This window comes from Mustela lutreola, chromosome 8 (assembly GCF_030435805.1).
Source record: "Mustela lutreola isolate mMusLut2 chromosome 8, mMusLut2.pri, whole genome shotgun sequence".
Classification (NCBI taxonomy): Eukaryota; Metazoa; Chordata; class Mammalia; order Carnivora; family Mustelidae; genus Mustela; species Mustela lutreola.
The window spans coordinates 137,372,378-137,391,740 of record NC_081297.1 but is presented as its reverse complement, the minus strand read 5'-3'; the positions used below and the strand labels follow the sequence as shown (position 1 = coordinate 137,391,740).

Genomic DNA, 19,363 nt, shown 5'->3' with positions numbered 1-19,363 from the left:
CTCCCTTGTTCCTCCCTCCTCCCCCATAGTTTGTTTTAACATCTTCAAAGCCATCTCAGGGCCTTTAACAACCCTTCCTTCAGGCACTCATCAAGCGTTGTGTGAAGCACTTACTCTCTGCAAGGCATTGTGGGAGATTTCAGCAATGAAGAAGAGGCAAACAATGGGCTGGAAGGAAGGAAGGGGTGGCAAACGTGTGTTGGTCTGCTCAATGCCAGCGCCATGTCAGATACTTAGGTCACTCCCCTGAATCTGCACCCCTCGGGGTAGGTTTTTTTTACATAATCCCCACTTCATTGCAGACACAGCTGAGATTAGGGAATTTACCTGAAGTGACACCACTACTCACTGGCAGAGGTAAAATTTAAAACCTGCATCATTTCCCTAAACCATGCCTTCCTATAACACATGGCACAGTAAGAGAGATGCATGCAATATACGGCGAAGGGGCGTCCAGAGCCCAGGGATAAGCATTCTGAAGGCAGTTTTGGGTCAGATATCATCTTTGTCAACTGTTCACAAACACCCAAAACCGCTGTATTTCTTCCCTTTTCTTTAGACCCAACTTTAGCTCCAGACTTGCTGGAGAGAGCTACTAATCTATCATTTGAGTTATAAGATGATGTCTCCCTGTTCCCTAAAACAGACACTGGGCAACTGGGTGGCACCAAGAATGCTAGCAAAAACTTACAAAGAATGCATTACACATGAGAATTTCACCTAGATGCTTTCTGTGCGCTGACTCAGTACAACAACCTGATAAAGCTAGTGCTATTATCATCATCATTTTCGTAATAAAGACACAGGTACAGAGAGTGAAGAAACTGGCCTAAGATTACACCGCTAGAAGTGGCTGAGCTGGGATGTGAGCCCGGAGAGGCTGGCTTTGGAGTTTGGGCTCTAAGGAGTTCACTGTGCTGCCTCTTAATGGTTTAAAATACAAATACTCTACAGATGGGGCACTCATGTGCTGGACAGCATGCCAGATGCTAATTATGCATGGTCCCTGCCCTCATGTAGCCCAACCTCTCAAGGGGAAATCAGCTATCTATAAGCCGGCAATTTCATTAGTTCAGTCAGTGGCCTGGAGGTCAACAGATACAAGGTTATAAGTGGGCTCCAGATTCTGCCTGAGTTGGAATCTCTTTTCCTCTACTTCCCAGAGGTGTGGTCTTGGGCATATTAGCAAACATCTCTGTGCCTCTATACTGTCAGTATCTATACCTCAGGGCATCACTCTGGGAAGGATTAAATGAGATAATATGGAGAGATGGTTAACCTAGTGCGACATGCTACTTAGCTTTGATTCCTGATTCAGTCACTTCCTAGCTACATGACCTGAGCGTTATTAGCCCTCTGTGCCCCAGCTTCCTCATTGAGTGGGAATGATAGTATCTACCTCATAGGGTCATCATCAGAATAGAATGGGTAAATGTAAAACATGTAATCTATGAGCGCTTGTTATAAAATAACTGTCATTAACAGTTGAATCTATCCTCCCAAATATCACCAAGTGTTACCACTAAATCCACTATGCTTCCTCATGCTTCCATCTCTTTGCACATGCTGTTCCCTATACCTGGCATGCCCACCCCTACCTTCTCTCTCAGATAGACCACAGCTCATTCTTCAAGGTCCAGCTCAATACCCCCTTCTGCTGCCTCTCATAGCCCCTGCTGGAAGTTAATTATCTCACCTTTGCACATGTCCTTCGTTCCCCGACCCTCCCTTGTGCTCGGCAGACATGGGGCTAAATGCTGAGGACTCTGTGACACTTCCTTCCTAATTCCACATGGAATCATGTTGCCTGGGATCAAAGATGACTGCTAGTGGATTCTAAAATTTAGTAATGAACTTAAAAATGAGATGTCCTATGAGAGAGTTGTTAGAAACTCTCCTCCAATATAGGGCCTATTATTGAATATGCAGTTTACTCTATATTTAATATTACTATTAGTCTATTGTGTGATGTTATTTTTTGGCTGGAGCTGTAAAGCATGTGGATTTCTAATACAAAATCATTTGTGTTCTGGTTAGGTGGATTTTGTTTGTTTGTTCCTGAGACCCTAAAGAAAGAATTAAAACAGGTATCTAGGAGGAACTGAGAAAGAGTCTTACAACCCATCCTACATTGTCATGTATTCATGCCTGCCTCTCTCACTGGCACTGCCAACCTCACTGAGGTCTGCCTGGGTCAGACCAGTCTCTAACTGAATGTGAGTGGCCCCTGACAGAAGGGTCACCTGGGCCTGGCGGCAACAACCTTCCTTAACAAGAGCCCCAGCCACCTCTCCACTAACTTCCGACTGCCCCTCAGGCACTTATGGAGGCCTCTGCTTCCTTTCCGTGTCACAGGAAAACAGAAGGCGTCTCCAGAGTGCAGAATCAGGCTCTCTGGGCTGAGGCTGATAGAGCACAGGGAAGCGGGGGCAGGGAGGATGCCTGTGAGGAGGTCTCTTCCCAGAAGTCCAAACGAGAATCAGGCAGAAGTCCCCTCTCCCCCTCACCTTCCTCATCAGCTTTCTCCTCAAACCAGAGAGGTCCTCAGAAATGGCACTTTAACTCAGGAGTTGCAGGCACCCCGCTTCTCACCAGCCCCTCCCTCTGCTTTTCTCTCTCTCCCTGTCCTCCTCCCATAGACCCTTGAGGTGAAAGCTGGCTTTATTTTCCCTCCTCTCTGGACTTCCCTATATCATGTCTTCCTCCCACGGGCATTTGCCCTTATGGTTCTGCTTAAATAACAACTTATATACAACTAACTACAATATGAAGTAGAAAGTGGTCAACGCCAAGAGATAAGGGACGGGTGCTGAGACATTCCAAGGCATGGACCCCAACCCCAGCACAGAGAAGCAAAAAGCTGAACAGGTAGGAGAGGGCCAGGCGTGGCATCTTGGGAGTGCAGGCTTTAAGCTGGATATTGACCTTCGGCCGCGAGAGAGAGAGAGACCATTCCAAGAGTGACACAGCAGGGCAAAGGCTCAAAGACAGGAAGTCATGGGGCACCTGGGTGGCTCAGTAGGTTAAGCCTCTGCCTTCGGCTCAGGTCATGATCTCAGGGTCCTGGGATCGAGCCCCACATCTGGCTCTCTGCCCAGCAGGGAGCCTACTGCCCCCTTGCTCTCTGCCTGCCTCTCTGCCTAATTGTGATCTCTCTCTCTGTGTCAAATAAATAAATAAAATCTAAAAAAAAAGACAGGAAGTCATGAGGCAAGTTGTCCTGTTTGGATGGCATATGAAGGGAGAACATGAAGGGGACCAGGGGAAGATAAGGCTGGGGCCAGACCACAGGAGGCATTGAATATGCAGTCAAGGGACTTGATCAGGGGTCGCTTGAGGAGGTCACCAAGGACAGATTCATTTTTAAAATCAGGTAAGACTGGAACCAGGCTCTGAGAAGGTGAAAAGGTAGCAGAATGAGCAGGATGGAGTTGAGGCTGGGAGTAGAGTTCAGACAAAAAAAGTTAGGATGAAGGGGAGTAGAATGGTAAGGTACATGAAGGATATGAAACAGACAATAAACTTTAAGCAGTCTGGCCAGTCCAGACTGCTCCTAAGGGACTTACCTATTGGCTGTGACCAGTCTCTTCTCTAAGGCATGGGGCCAACAGGAGACATCTGGGCACTGTAGTCCCACACATGGGTCCCAGGAGCTGCCTCTGTCCAGGTAAACAGTTTTTGGAAGAAGTCGTGGGTGAAGCCAGGCAGGTAATAAAGGTCAGTGTTACTTGTTCACAGAAAATACCTCTCTCTTACATTCCATGGGCCAGAGAGCAAGGGTGGGAAAAGAAGCTGGCAGGTGGAGATGGATGCATTTCCTGAACATTCACTCTAATCTTCAGGTGGTATTTGCAGATTAAAGAAATTGAGCCTCAGGGACGTTGAGCAATTTTCTCAAGGTCACAAAGCTGGCAAATGGCAGAGTAAGAATATGCACTTAGGCTTCCTGACCAGATCCACTCAATACACTGTCTTCTCCGAAACACGCTTCTCTCCTCCTGACCCCCAGCCTTTCCCCCTCCTCTGCATCTCCTGATTGGAAGTTGTCTGCCATGGAGGAGCGAACTAAAATTGTCTCCTACTGGGAGACCTCCCACTAAAACATAGTGTCAGCCCAGTACCTGCAGACCCCGGGCCAGGATTTGGTTCGAAGTAGGGTCCCAGTATTTTTGTTTCAACTTGTTTTCTTACCTTCTTTTTCTTCCTTTTTTTTTTTTTTTTTTTTTTTTTTTTTTGTCTTGCCTTGTTTTTCAAAGGAAAGAGGGAGAAAATGTACGGGGCTGGGAAAAAGCAGTGGCGGGAAGGCAACTTGATAACTGATGATTTTCTGAGTGCTTCAGCCTGAAGGAAGCCAACAGCTGCAACATATTGGTTACATGGAAATCATTAAGTCATTCTGGGAAGGAATGACAAATGTGTGTGCCTGTGTATATATGGTAGACATGTGTTTACGTATGGAGCGAGGCACCCACAGAGGGAATTGCCTCAATGCCGCCTCCAGGCCAAGAGAAGAAAAGAGAAATTCAAATAAAGCCCCATTGCAGGAGATGACTCTGAAAATCAAATTCTTGTTTAATATGAAGCTTGAGCTTCAAACTTAAGAGGAAATCATTTCTTCCTTGACATCTAATCGGAGATGGGCTCCCTTTAGCAAGAGGTAGCATGGTGGGGTAGCATCTGCCTGGACAGAGTGTGAGGAGCCCTCTGTTGTGACTTCTTTGTAACTAGAATGTGATCCTGAGGAAATTTCTGTCCTCTTTTGGGTCTCAGTTCCTCAAATATAAAGTGAGGGGGTTTGACGGGATGGTCTCTGACATTGCTTCCTGCTCTGACAGTCTGTCAGTGTGCAGTGCATCCTTATAGCATAAATTCTGAGACTGAGCTACTGCTCTTAGAAAGAGCTATCTGTCCCCCCCACCCCCACCCAAAAAAGGGTTTCCTCTAGTAAAACCAGATTTTTATATAAATCTCATTTGCCTAGTTGCATGTATCTGTTAACATTCATAATTACGTTATGCCCCAAAACTAACTCCCTAGGTATAAGACAATGAAAGATAAACAATTATTTACTTCCAGCAAAGGTGCTCACTCCCCAGACCTGGATGCACAGAAGGACAGAAGCACATCATGGTTTCTGGGACAAAGCACTAGCTTCTCCAGGCTTGGCCTCTGAATTAGTAACACATGGACTGGGAGGCACTTGAACCCACCTCGACCCACTTGAGGTCTGTCCCTGGGCCATGGAGAAATCTGGCTGTCATTGCTACTTTAAATGTGTGTGTTGGGGTGGGAACTTCAGGAAGAAAAGAGCAGAAGCTAGCTCTTGGTCAGACCCAATTTGATCCTCTTGACCCTCAAGGTAGATACCATTTTCATCTCTGTCTTCAAGTAACTGGCAGAGGTTGGACCCAAACCAGTTCTTCTACATTCCAATAGGTGTAGACTCTTAACCGTAATACTCTAATGCAGGGTCTCTCAACCTCAGCACCATTAATATTATAGACTAAGTAACTCCTGGTTGTGGGCATGTTATGGACTCAACATTTGTGTCTCCGCAAAATTCTTATGTTGAAACCCTGACCTCCAATGTGATGGTATTTGGACATGGCATTTGGGCTTTATGAGAGAATTAGGTTTAGTTAGGTGAGGGGGCTAGGACCTTTGAGATGGGATTAGTGCCCTTTATAAGAGGAAAGAGGGATTTCTCTTTCTGTTCACATTCACACGCCTAGAAAAGACCGCATGAGTACACAGAAAGAAGGTAGCTATCTACAAACCAGGGAAGAAGGCTCTCACCAGGAACTGAATCTGCCAACACCTTGATCTTGGACTTCCAGACTGCATAACTGTGAGAAATAATTGTCTGTCACTTAAACCACCCAGTCTATGTTATTTTGTTATAGCAGCTCCAGCTGACCAAGACAGGGAACATTGTAGAATGTTTAGAAACATCCCTGGCCTCTACCCATTAAATGCCAATATCAATCTCTCTAGTTGTGACCACTAAAAATATATCTGGATATTACTAAATGTCTGCTGAAGGGGAAACTTGGCTCTAGGTGAGAACCACTGTTCTAATGTCAACCCATGGTAGGAGGAGGAAATGGCAGCCACAAGGCCTATAAAACACCATACTCAAATTCAAGTCCAAGGAATGAATCCAGAGATACAGTTGGGTGTGGCATCAGTAGCAATTAGGAAATCATGGAGCAGATCAGATACATGGCAAGCAGGTCCGTGATTTCAGATAGGAACAAACTATGATATTCAGAGCACCTCTTTGTGAACAGATGTTAAGAATGGCTGAGTTGATGGGGCACATGGCTGGCCCAGCCAGTAGAGTATGTGACTCTTGATCTTGGGGTCCTGAGTTCAAGCCCTACATTAGGCATAGATCCTACTTAAACACACACACACACATGCACACACACACATACACACAGAATGGCTGAGTTGGCATACATCTGAACAGGCATTGTTGAACTTAGTTCAAAGTCTTTTCATTGATTCACTCAAGAACCATGTGTCAAAGGCCTGCTCAGTTCCAAACACTGAGCTGACCCTGGGAAGCCAAGATGAATGAGCAGTGCCTTCCAGAAGCATGCATTCTGTAGAGAAAGGAATGTTAATAATGGCATTGGTAATAACAACCTTAACCAGATGTCAGATGGAGATCTCCTGATCCTTCAGCATCTAAGGGAAATTCCTTGGCCTCCCTTGGATTTTTGCTTGTCCCTGGTGGGCTCATTCTCTCCAGTACACACAGTCTTTAGGGCACCGTTATCCCCCAGGCCATCATCCCACAGCATATCAACCATAACATCAAGTACAGCTGCTTCTCCCATTCCCACCACAAACAACCACCTCTCCCACTAGGAATGGTGTATTTAGTAAATGCACTGTTGACCATAATCAGGTCCAAGGAAGGGGTCTCATCTCATGACACAGAGTCTTCCTTGCCCTCTCATCTTCATCCTCAATACTCTCCCAGTTCACCCAATCTCCAAAATCTCATTTTCCTGTGCAGGGCATTCCCTGACACCCATGAGGCCTTGGCTCTAGCTTATGCCAGACCCTTAAGGAAGTTTGCCTTCCATCCCAACCACTCACCAAACTATTTTCCCCACAAAATCTTCCCTCCCTAAAGAGAATTGTGGAAGCAGCTGTTAGAAGTTAATAAATAGATTCATACCAATATAGTAGGACTTGGTATTAATAATAATATTTGGGGCACTCTACCTAATGTTAGGCAATGAGCTAAGTGCCTAATGGGCATTATTTCATTTAATAATAGAATGGGATCATTACAACACTGTGCAGTAAACATCAGCAGAGTAATTCAGACCATACTCTCTAGTGTTCAAATCTCAGTCTCTTAATAGCTGTATGAGCTTGGGTTTTTCACTTCACTGCCCTGTGCCTATTCCTTTTTTTTTTTTTTGTAAAAATTTGTAAAATTGATTAATAGGAATATTCCCTATTCCTATTAGAGTTGTGGCAGAGATTGGAAGGGTAAACAAAGGTGTAAAGTGCTAAGAACAGTGTCTGGCACTTAGTACTCACTCAGTAAATGTTGGCTGTTACTTATCACTGAAGGATTAAAAGAGGGATTTGGGATTGAGTCTGCTTATGACAGGGACAGATCTCATGGCAGGAGAATGGAGGAAGTGTTCTAAAGGATGAGCAAGAACATCTGATGCCCTGAATTTTATGAAATGAACCCCTGCTGGTCATGCTTTCTCAACCTTGTCAGCTTTCCCTCTTGGTTTTCCCCCATCAATTTCTCATTCCCACAAGGCTCAGTGAGACACTTGGGAAAATATTTTCCAAAATAAATTTCAGTCATCATTTGACCCAAACCATCCGACTCTGTGACCCAGCCCTGTCTACTAATGTTACCACCCTGTCCCTATTTAGACTGAGGTTTTATAACCACCCAGCCCTTTGCCAGGGCTTCCCTGTCCTGCCCCCTCCTGTCTGAGTCATCCTGTGATGTCATAGTCCTAGATTTATGATGTTGGCCAATGTGGTCTCAGGGATGACTATAGACAGGACCAGCCTTAGGCCCAGCTGTGAAACCAGTCATATGGTGTTCTGCCTCCTACCACCCCATTCTTCCATGATGTAGTGGAAAGATCATGTTCTGGGACTCTTGGTCACCTCCAAGCTCTGTTCTTTCCCCTGCATGACCATGGACTGGAAGAGCTTTCTCCACGTCCATTTCCTTAGGTTTCTCCAAGTCTTAGTAAACAGGGATGTTTGAGGACCAAATTCAAAAGCTAAGTAAAAGCGCCTGAGCAGGTGCATAGTAGGGGTCATCAACAACTATCAACACAATTATCGTGCATTAAAGGGTACCCCAAAGCTCAGTGGCTGGAAAAACAGCCATTGTGAGGGAATTAGCTGATGCAGACTGGGCCTTGCAGGGCTTGGCTCTGCATGGACTAGCCAGCTGGCCAGGAAATCCTCAGGAGGGCCTTGTCCAAGCACATGCTACCCCACTGTTTGCCTCCTGCCTGCTAGTATTCTGTTGGCCAAAGCAAGTCACATGGTGATATCCGCAATTAAGAGCAGGGATGTATATTCCTCCTTGGAGGAAACTCCAAGGCACCTGGCAAGAAGTGGGATACAGAGAGGGGGAAGAATTAGTAACAATGAGTCATGCACTGACAGTATACGGTCAGGACATACTTGTTTCCTTACTTCCAACTCTTCCCCCACACCCAAGGTCTCTTGGTTTCACTTCAGTCCTCATCCAAACTCACTGTGAGAATGTGAAATAGGTGAAGGGGACTAAGCGGTACAGACATGTAGTTATAAAGTAAGTAAGTCATGGAGCTAAAAAGTGCAGCATGGGCAGGACAGTCAATAGGACTGTAGTAATGCTATGTGGTGACTACACTTATTGTGGTAGCTCTTGTGCAACATACAGAATTGTTGAATCATCTGGTTGCACACCCGAAACTAATATAACATTGTATGTCAACTACACTTAAATTAAAAAAAAAAAAAGATTTTAAAAAAACACGCACTGTGAAGAAAGAATATAAAATTCCCAAGCTCATCAAATAAGCAACCAGTAATACCTCAGTATTCCAAGGGTACTTTTCTAACAACAACAACTGTAATTGTTCACCTTGGTATTTACTGTGCAGCAATCTCTGTATTCAGTTTCTACTCTATGTGCATTATGTCATTTAATCCTTACAACAACCCCATGAAGTAGTATCTTCTCATCTTTTGTTCTTTTCTTTTCTTATTTGTTTAAAATCAATTAATTAACACATGGTGTATTACTAGTTTCAGAGGTAGACCTTAGTAATTCATCAGTTACATTTAACACCCAATGTTCATTCCATCAAGTGTGCTCCTTAGTGCCCATCACCCAGTTGCCCCATTCTCATTTTATAGCTAAAGAAACCAAAGCTTTGAGAAGTTAATCAACCTTCCGAAGGTCATAGCCTCAAAGTCAAGTCTCAAGTGCATATGTATTGCACCAATGCTGTGTGGTTCCCATTATGCCCTTGAGGGCAGAGTTCTGACTGGAGACAAAACTGAGTGTCCCAGACTTCAATCATCAGTCACAAACTGTACAATTTTTACCATATTCATGAACTATCCATAATTTTAATTCATAGAATCACTAACTATTCTTTAAATTTGGTCCATTTTAACTTAAATGTATTTTTTAAAGATTTTATTTATTTATTTAGTTAGTTAGTTAGTTGTTTGTTTGACAGAGAGAGAGAGAGAGATCACAAGCAGGCAGAGAGGGGGGAAGCAGGCTCCCCGCCGAGCAGAGTGCCCATTGTGGGACTCAATTCCAGGACCCTGAGATCACAACCTGAGCCGAAGGCAGAGACTTAACCCACTGAGCCACCCAGGTGTCCCTTAAACGTATTTTAAAAGAAACTCTATGATGCCCATAAATGGAAAACCAATGTCTCCTTCCATAAACAAAAGAAGGGAACCACAAAAAGGTTTACAAAAACCAAGAAACATTATGAAATTCATGCTAGAGACCCTTGTCATCTGTGAGCTCCAAGAGCAAGTTGAAAGTTGGCAGGTGTGGGGATAAAGTACACCAAGCCAAGACTCTCCTTGATGGAATCCGAAGGCTGGACAGTCACTTTGGAAGAGAGTAACCTTCTAATGATGTACTCCAGTCTATTAGGCACTACATCTAAGCATCACCAATATCCTTGCAGGGACCACCAGGAACTCCAGCCCAGCCTCCTAGGACTACCACCTAAGAGGAAGAGCCCTCAGCAAAAGACCCCAAGAGACTTTCTTAGAGATCCTTTGATCCCACTCCTGCTGACCTTGGGTTTGGTCTCCATAGACCTAGAGAAGGGACATTCTTGATGGTGTCTTCCACAGGCAAAGGCCAGTTTCCTCATGACATAGAGAATAAGGGGAAGAGAGAAAATCCAGACAGGTAAAACAAATAACCAGACCAGCTGCGAGCTGTAGCAGTCCCAGGGATATACACACCCGGGCTGATTCAAGTCCCAGAGAGGTCCACTTGGTTGTCCAGCCACACCAGGCAGGGGCTTCTGGGGAATTAGCCTTGTCTTTTACCCTGATGGCTTCTTACTGTCTGTGCAGAACTGCTCACCAAAAATCCCCCCACCAGAAGCCCAGCATGTCTCCACTCACACCACCTGCCCCACCTGAAATACACACCATTAGCCTGTCTCCTCTGAAATCGAACCACAAAGGAAAGGGACACATACATGCTGTCCCTGTATTCCTGCAACATCCATCTCTGTCTTTCCCACCATATCTTTGTTTCTCAGACTTCCCACAAAGGCATCCCCATCAAGTGCCTCTACCCTTCACTCCAACCTGGGAAAACCTCACCCAGAGTTTGCAGAGCCTGGGGACACCTTGAGAGGGTATCCCTGCATCTGTAACACTGCTTTGATATCCTCCTGGAGCACCTCTTATAATACATTCTGCTCTGTCTTTATAAATCTATCATCTATCATCTATCAAAAACATCTAGTGCAGAGAAGTACTCAAGAAATGTTTAACACTCAGACATAAACCTTTATGACAACTGCCAACATCAAGCAAGCATGTGAGTAGGAATCTCAGCCCACCACCATCCCAAATGAGTAAGATGTAAGAAATGGAACTGGATTTTTCTGTGGTTCAACTGATTTTCTATTTCAAGCACTGACATGGACAACATCCAGTCAATTTGGGGTTCCCTCACTTTCTCCTAGAATTGTGCCCAAGTTTGGGAGTTCCAAGGTATTGGGAGGGAACAGTCAGTGTCAGTGTCATTGTTCCAACTCGTATCACTGGGATGTCTGTCACCTATGGTCCTGAGTGGATGGTCCCCCCCAGGTTGAATCCAATCAATTCCATTCCTTTGGTTCCTTTCTGGTCCCTCTGCTGCTTCTTTGTCCCTCTGGGATGCACAGGAATCTTTCTGCTCTTCTTAGACCTCTCATTAGGCACAGAAAGTTCTGCTGGAGGCTCCATCCACCTACCATTTTTTCTCTAGAGCCCTGCTGCCTCCCCAGTGATGTAGTTCTCCTAGAAAAGAGTATATAAGTCCCCTCTGCACCTGAATCCCACAAAACCTCCTTGGGATTTGCCTCCTGCCCCCCATTACCCACGTTGTGGAAGGAGGATAGAACTCCCTATTCCCCCCCCCGCCACAAAAGTATCCACGTTTATGGTTTTACCTCCTCATCTCCCCTTTCTCCCAGACAAGGGAATTCTTTTTCTCCTCTTAGAGATGAGAGACTTTGCTCTCCCAAATCTATATAGCCTGCTATGCCATGAAGGGTTTGGGTTTTCCTAAGGACTTAGGCTTTGAAACTCAAAAGCTGGGAGGTATTTCCTTTTTTCCTTGGTTTTTTACTGTCACATCCCTTTCCTGAGGCAGTGACCACAGAACAGCCAAATGTCTCAAATCAGAAAGGATCTCAAGGGCAAAAGACAAACCAGAGCAAAAAAAAAAAAAAAAAATCACCAGTTAATTTTTCAGAAACATTATCCAGCCTCACAAACATTAAACAAACATGAAAGCACATGCTACTTTTAGAACAAATACAGCAGCCAAGTTTAAGATACAAGGAGGTATTTTTCTGCTGTTCCTACATCCTTTGCTCTTTCTTTTTTAAAAAGATTTTATTTATTTATTAGAGAGAGAGAGAGAGGGAGAGAGAGTGCGCGCGTGTGCGTATGAGCGAACGCATGAGTGGGGGAGGGGCAGAGGGAGAAGTAGACCCTCTGCTGAGCAGGACACCCAAACCCAAGCTTCCTCCCAGGACCCTGAGATCATGACCTGAGTTGAAGTCAGACGCTGAATTGACTGAGCCACCCAGGCACCCTTCTTTGCTCTCTTCTAACTATTCTTCGGCTTAAGGAAGGATATTGAGTCCCTTGTACATGACTTTTTAATTTCTAAGAAAAATGTTGCAGAGGAAGGAAAATCTGTTAAAACACCCCTTTTTACCTCTAAGGCCTCTCCCAGTTCTGCTCCATCTGTATTTTCTTAGAACTGAAGACCTCTTCTTCCCCACCCTACCTTGCCATCCTCCTACCCCTTAATGGTTTCACACCCTGACATTGGAAATCATTCTCAAGAGTCAAGCTGGGGAGACACCTGGGTGGCTCAGTGAATTAAGGATCTGCCTTCAGCTCAGGTCATGATCTCGGGGTCCTGGGATCGACCCTGCAAGCTCAGTGGAGAGTCTGCTTCTCCCTCTACCCCTTCCCCCACTCATGCTCTCTATTTCTCAAATAAATAAATAAAAATCTTTTTTTTTTTTTAAGATTTTATTTATTTATTTGACAGAGAGAAATCACAAGTAGATGGAGAGGTAGGCAGAGAGAGAGAAAGAGAGAGGGAAGCAGGCTCCCTGCTGAGCAGAGAGCCCGATGCGGGACTCGATCCCAGGACCCTGAGATCATGACCTGAGCCGAAGGCAGCGGCTTAACCCACTGAGCCACCCAGGCGCCCCAATAAATAAAAATCTTAAAGAAAATAAAGAAGAATTAAGCCAGAGTCTGAGTTGTGAGGCTCAGAGGTCTAGTAGAGGCTCCGTGATTCCAGAGACTCGAACCAGGTTCTCCCCTACTGCCTCAGCTTTTGGAGAACAGCAAGAAAGAGAAGTCCTAAAGACTTCAAACCCCCTCACAGCCTCCCCAAGAATGGAAGGAGGGAGGAGGCCAGAGGTGGAGAGAGGCTACTCCTAAGGGGATTTCTTCACTTCCTAGCAGGCTCCAGGACACAAACGTGTTTGTTTAGGCGAGAAAGGAATGTCATTGATTGCTCCGTGGTGGTGGTAAGGGGAAAACAAAAATAATCTGCCCAGCAGTTCACTCTGCTTCCTGTGCATGTGTCTGTGTGTCTACTTTGTGGGCCTAGCCAGCTCCCTGCTTGTTTGGGCTGGAAAGGATTCATTTGGGAGCGTTAAATGGAGCCAGGGCCTGCTGCAGATGCACCCCCAGAGCACCTGACACTCACCTGGCAGGACAGCTGCCACCTGGCACCCAGAAGGAGGATCTTTTTCTTAGTTATAGCTTCTAGGAGTGGAGAAGGTACCTCTCTCCCCTCCTTCTCCCTCCTCTGTCAGCATCGGGCCCTGTATATATGGCCTCACATGACTCTCTCTTTATACCTCTTGTCTCCCCAATAAACTGTGGGCTCCCTGAAGGGTAGCAATTCAGTCAAATTCCCTTCCATATCCGTTTGGGCAGAGAGTAGGTTCTTGCCTACAGTAGGTGCTCAGTAAATGTTTGTGGAACTGAACTCTTCCTCCCACCTCCCTCCTTTTCTTTCCTTCCACCATCTGTCTTACCTCTTTCCTTAATCACATTCTCTCAGTTAATGCTCTGAACAGTCCTATAAGGTCAGTACTATTATCCCCATTTTACAAATGAGAAGGCTAAACTCAAGGTCAACTGCACCCAGTTGAAAACTATTGTAGCTTTAAAACACTGGGATTTGAACATGGGTCCTTCTGATTTTTTCATCTAGAGCTTCCCCCCCAGTCCCTCCTCTCTTCTCCAGTTGTCCTCCCTTTACGAGCCTGCTCTGCCTCCACATATCTCTGATTCCCCTCCTAAATATTCTTACATACCTTGACTGTTGATTTCAAAGACACACTGGGCTTCTGATTTCTGGAGAGAGATTAGGTGCCACGAAGAAAGTGTGAGCATGAGTTTCATGCAGATTTCTACCCAAATATCACCCCTCAAAGATTTCCCTGTTTCTTCTTTTTAAGCTCATCTTATAAAATGTAAAGTGCATGCATATTTGATCATGCTCATAATGAATCTGCATAGTAATACAAGTATAATTTTTAAATGGTTAAGCACAAATAACGTCATACATTGAGATGCATCTGCAAATTGTTTTCATTGGGCATTGATCAGAAAAGCTCAGGATGGGACACTGACCACGTTCCAGGTGCCTCACAGCCCCCTTCTGCAAGAGGGAGGGCATGCTTAACTAGAAACACAGTGAGACGCTTTCCAGAGGAAATGTACTGGAAGTGGGGGCTCCCACCTTTGGAGGCCAAGGGGGATCAGTCTGCACCCCTGTGAATCCAGCAATGCTTAATTTGAGAAACCAGAAAAGGGTTCATCAAACGGTGGGGTACCCCTCACCTCCCTCAGAGGCCATTTGTTTGGCTCTTCTTCTAACATTACTGAGGTATCATCCGTATATCATACACTTCACCTGTTTAAAGTGTGCAAGTCAGTAGTTTTTAGGATATTCACAGATCTGTGCAACCATCACCACCTTCACCTTAGAAAGGTTTCCTCCCCCTGAAAAGAGACCTTGTAGCCATGAAAGGGTCACTGCACCCTCCCTCCTCTCCCCTACCGCCCAGCCCTAAGCAACTGCTAGTCTGCTGTCTCCTAGATTTGCCAATTCTGGACAATTCCTTTTCTGTATGTTTGGCCTTTTTGTTTTTCCCACTTATAATCTTCTCAAGGTTCATCCGTGTTGTAGCAGGTGTCAGAATGTCATTCCTTTTCAGGATGAAATTAATATTATGTGGACATACAACATTTTGTTTGTCCATTAGTCAATTAATGGACATTTAGGCGCTGTCCATCTTTGGGCTAATGTGAATAATGGAGCTATAAACACTTAATATGATTTTTTGTATGGACATATATTTTTATTTCTTATTTCTTACTTATTCTTCTTTCTTCAGATACCTGGGAGGGGAATTGTTGGGTTAAGCGTGCTTGTTTAAAATGCACATTCTTGGGCCTCCAGAACCTCTGTATCAGACCCTGGGAAGAGGCCTGGAGTGCATAGTTTCACATGTTCCCCAGGAATCCCAAAGGGCCCGAGAGCTTCAGAACCAGTAAACACATGAGCCCCACCACTCAGGTCCCAAGGCAGAAAGACACTCGCCCCACCTGATGGCCTATATTTTAACCACCACTCACTAACATTTGTGCATGATTTATTTCCGCTTTTCTCTTATGTAATGATGCCATGAAACCACACTGAATCCTCTCAGCCGATCTGAGAGACTCGTATCATTGCTCCCATATTGCTGTAAAGAGACAGAGGAGCCGACGCCCAGGTGCACCCAGCTGTAAGCTACAGGGCAAACCAGGGGTTCCAGACTGGAAACCCTGTGCTTATTTATAATACCTCTTCTGACTCTGTTTTCTCAATCAAGGGTGGACCCATGTGCTCAGGCAAGTATTGAGTATATTTATGGACAACTGAGTGGCTAGGATCTGGAGTCCTACCTGCTCAACCCCTTCCCTATACCAACAGAGGCCCCCCACAGTCCTTTGATAGAACCCCTAGTGCTCTGAGGAACATAGTTTGAAAACCACTGGTCTAGGAATTCTAAGCCATCCTTCAAGGAGGTTTTAATCTCCTTGATTACCATTTCATTAATTCCATTTCATTAATTCACCAAACATTTCTAAACAGCTGTCTTATGCCAGAGTCTGTAGTAGATTCTGGGAACATCCCCCCCAAAAAAAAATGTTCCCAGGGGGCTTATAGTCTAGCAGGGGACCAAGAAACAATGTAAGTGATAAACTTGTGATATCAGTAGTTCATACCTGGGAGTATGGGCAGAAGAGGCAGCTAATGTTGGCCTGGGGATAAGAAGGAAGGCTTCCTAGAAGAGGTGAGGCCTGAAATGAAACTTGAAAACATAAGGGTCCTTCACCATGAAGAAGAGTGTTCCAATTTCCCAGATGTCCTTATTTCAAATATTTGGTCTCACTCTCTACAGATATGTTCTGATTTGAGTTGAGAAAATGAGCCAGTGGGGCAATGCAGTATCAGTTATGAATAAATATTTCCCTCTTATCAGAGTCACTGGGAATTCTGATCCATTTGACTCAACCAACATCTGTGGAGCCCCCAAACATATGCCAAATACAGTACAAGATTCTGAGGATAAAAATAAAGAAGATGGAAGATAGAAAATAGGTGGACAGGTGATGGATGGATGGATGGATCGAGGGATGATATATAAGGAGTACAGAGTTGAGAACATTTGAGTACTCCCTCTCCACATCATTTCTGCCCAATGTGGAGAGTAAAAATGGGCAGAGGGTTCAAGGGCAACCCAGAGGAGCCATGGAACCCAACAAGGGGAAATCACAAAGGGCTTTCTAGGGAGGAAGCAATGCCTGGGGGCAGTCCTGAATGATGCGTAGAAGTTCAATGAGGAAAGGGTAAAAGGAGAACAGGCAACCAACAGCAGGAAGAGCCATGAAAGCCTTTGAGGTAAAGAAATCACCAGCACTTGAATTGTTGGAGGCTGCCTGAATTTAACAAAGAAGTGAAGCGAATTTAACAAGAGAGTGAATTTAACAAGGGAGTGAAGTGGTCAGATCTGTATTCCAGAGCCTAGCTAAAATTCCTTGTCAGGGATGCCTCTGCGCCCTGGTCCACGATGACTGTCTGCATCTCCTCTGTGAACAAAGGAGCCAGTATTTTTACTCAGTTCCATATAGTGTAGCAGGAAATGCTGAGAATCGTAAATTTATTTGGTTAACCACGCTCCTGTTGAGTTCAGCTGTGTAGCATAGCAATTAAGAACATAGGTTCTCATGCTAGCCTGCCCATCCAGATTTGAATCCAGGCTCTGCCATTTATCAGTTTTGTGACCTCAGGCAAGTTACCTAACCTCTCTGTGCCGTGATTCCCTGATCTGTGAGACAGGGATAATGTTGGTCCCTACTTGATACGGTGATTGTGAGAATTTTGTAAGTAATTAACTATGGAGTGCTCAGGAACAGCGCATTATAAGCATTCAATAAATTAGCAAGTATTACTTCCATTTTTATCTCCTACAACTCTCCTCCCAGAATGCTCTGCCCCAGGGGGTAGCGCCTGGACCGTCCTCTAAATAGACTCAGTCATTCTTGAACTGACATTGACCAATGTCATTTCCCTCCTACGCTCTCTTTTCCTGTCCTTCCGCCACAGGTCTCCAAACCTGCTGTCCTCAGGATCGCACCAAAGGCCTTACCCAGCCACCAGGATCCCTCCTCTTTTCTTAGTGCCTAAGCACTTGGGACCAAACTTGCTTTGAAGGACACTTCCTCTAGTATTGCCTTATTTTTCCACAGAGAGGTCAGGGCCTTGGGTACCAGTGAAAATGGCCTGGCCTTGTTTCAGAAACTGTGGGATAGAAGGGATACGCTCTTGCCACTTACTAACCGTCTGAGCCAGAAACAAGGGTAATTAAATCATACCAGCTTGATGAAGCCAATAGGTGTGTCGAATCAGAAAACGAATATGAAGGGGTGCCTGGCAGGCTCAGTCGGTAGACTGTGTGACTCTTGATCTCAGGGTTGTAAGTTCAAGCCCCACATTGGTTGTAGAGATACTTAAAAATAAAATCTTTTTTTTTAAAAAGAGAGAAAATGAATATGAAGGGCTTTGTACAAATAATAGACAATATATTACAGATTACCATGGGCCTGATGCTAAATGCTTCACGACATCACATCCCTTAAGCCTCAGCAGGCCTATGCACTGTTTTTGCTCCATTTCACAGACAAAGCAACAGAGGTATGGAGCGGAAGGATGTAATTTGCCTGAAGTCATACACTTGTACGTGAAGGAGCTGGAATAGAACCAGAGGGTTGTAGCTTCACAGCCAACACTCTTGACCACTGTATAAACTGTCAAGTGCAGGCCAGGTGACGGGCTTAATATTATTATCCATAACAATCCCTTGAACTAATGGAAGCCAGTGCCAAAGACATCCAAGGCAGTCCCTTACTCTTCTGCATTCCATAAATAGAAAATGAGATCAAGGAAACACAGTGAAGCAGTGATTGCCTTGGCCTTTTCGTTTATTTCTCTATCAGTAATATAATCAACCCTTGAGCCAAACTCAGAAATAAATAGGAAGAAGGCTAAGGAGAGGTTTTGCCAGACAGCTGTTGAAGGGGAAGGGCTTGAGAAGGCTTCTGCCCCAGCACTGAGCTTCCTGCCCCCAAGCCCCTGAGCAGAGGACTACACGTTCACAGTCATAAAATCCTAGGGCAGGAAGGAACTTTGGAGATCATGTGGCCCTTCCCTGATCTCAGATAAAAAAGCTAAGGCCTCGAAGGGAAGGTATCTTGCCCAAGGTCACAGTGTTTATTTCTTACTAATTTAGGACTTACCAAATACTGCACGCTCACAAATACAGTCACATTTACGGATGAGACCCTAAGACTGAAAGAGGAAGTCATTTGCCTGAGGTCACATGGCTGCAAAATGTCAGCAGACATTCCAGATCCCCAGGCATCCTGGCACCCTCACTACTCAGGGCTAGGGGGAGAGGAGGGGTAGAACCCCATGTCCAGGTTGTGATTTCCAGTCTCCTCTTAACACCAATCTGCTGCCTCCAGTGTCCTAAGAGATCACCACTCCTTACTCTTACCACGTACTAGAAGCCAGTGCTGGAATATCCAGGCTTCACGATGTGCCTCACGATATGGGAGCACTCCCACTCCCATACCCCAATGCTCCTGCATTGTGCAATGAACCCACACCCCCCTATCCAGTGATGCTATCATACCCTTATCTGCCCAGGGCAGCCCCCATCTGCCAATCTGTAACATCTCTCTGGTACCCAGTGAACCAGCTGAAAGGGGGATATGATCCTGGGCCTTTGCTATGTGACTTGTTTTTGTAAGAAGTAAAAATAAAAGCCAAAAACAAATTCCTCATTTTTTGGACTATTCATTCCCTGCCTTTGGTGTCACAAAAAGGTCTCTGACTTGGGCAAAGCAGACTTTAGAGTGGAGGTGCTGGGAGTCTGATTGCTCTGGGTTCAAACATTACATCATCTTTTGTTGCTGTGTGACCTTAGGCAAGTCACTTACCCTTTCTGGGCCTCAGCAT

General features: G+C 45.1%; 1 protein-coding gene and 1 long non-coding RNA gene across 5 annotated transcripts in view; one reads left to right on the top strand and one right to left on the bottom strand.

The window, feature by feature from the left end:
• The window catches only part of SYN3 (synapsin III), a 455,052-nt gene that overhangs the window by 330,008 nt on the left and 105,681 nt on the right, over positions 1 to 19,363 (top strand). The gene's annotated exons all lie outside the window — the stretch shown is intronic.
• LOC131839392 (uncharacterized) overlaps positions 1 to 19,363 on the bottom strand; it is a 34,531-nt gene that overhangs the window by 11,511 nt on the left and 3,657 nt on the right. For all 4 annotated transcript variants that reach the window (XR_009356940.1, XR_009356942.1, XR_009356941.1 and 1 more), the window contains exon 3: positions 3,567 to 3,659. This is a non-coding gene — a long non-coding RNA (uncharacterized LOC131839392). The remainder of the gene's footprint in view (positions 1 to 3,566; positions 3,660 to 19,363) is intronic.